The sequence below is a fragment of the Apaloderma vittatum genome, unplaced genomic scaffold (assembly GCF_000703405.1).
Source record: "Apaloderma vittatum isolate BGI_N311 unplaced genomic scaffold, ASM70340v1 scaffold1129, whole genome shotgun sequence".
In the NCBI taxonomy this organism is placed as follows: Eukaryota; Metazoa; Chordata; class Aves; order Trogoniformes; family Trogonidae; genus Apaloderma; species Apaloderma vittatum.
The window spans coordinates 12057-12608 of NW_009735562.1; positions in this window are offsets into that span (position 1 = coordinate 12057).

Below are 552 nucleotides of genomic sequence, written 5' to 3' on the forward strand. Positions count from 1 at the left end.
GCGGATTTTTGTCAAGGGAAGTGAAGCTCTGCTGCGGGGTCCTCCCCCAGCGATGCTTCTTTAAAGACACCTTGCAGGACCCGTCTGGGAGAAAATCCCAGCTGCGCTGAGCCCGTTTGAAAAACCTTAAAAGCAAAATTGAAACCAGAGGGACACCTTGAGCAAAAGGCATCCGCAGGGTGCTTGGCAGGGAAGGGATCCTATTGCCCTAAGACAGTTGGGTTTTGAGGCTCCACAGAGCACTGGGGAAAGGGGGTGGATGCTCCTTTGCTGTGGTGGGTTTGGAAAAGGTCAAAGTGTTTGCACCTGGGCTGGAGCTGGGGGATTTAAGGCAAAACCTGCTGCTGCTATGGCTGAGGCAGACAGGGCACCTGCTTTTATGCTGAGTATAGGAGACTGAGTATCCAGCTGCCTGCTAGATATTTGTATGGGAAGTTGGTCAGAGCCCAGTAGCTGCACGTGGTCACTCATTGTGGCAGTTTGAGGTGAAATCTCGGTGGATAAAGGGAAGTAAAAAAAAAAAAGGGAGCACCCGGAGGAGTGCCACGCGTG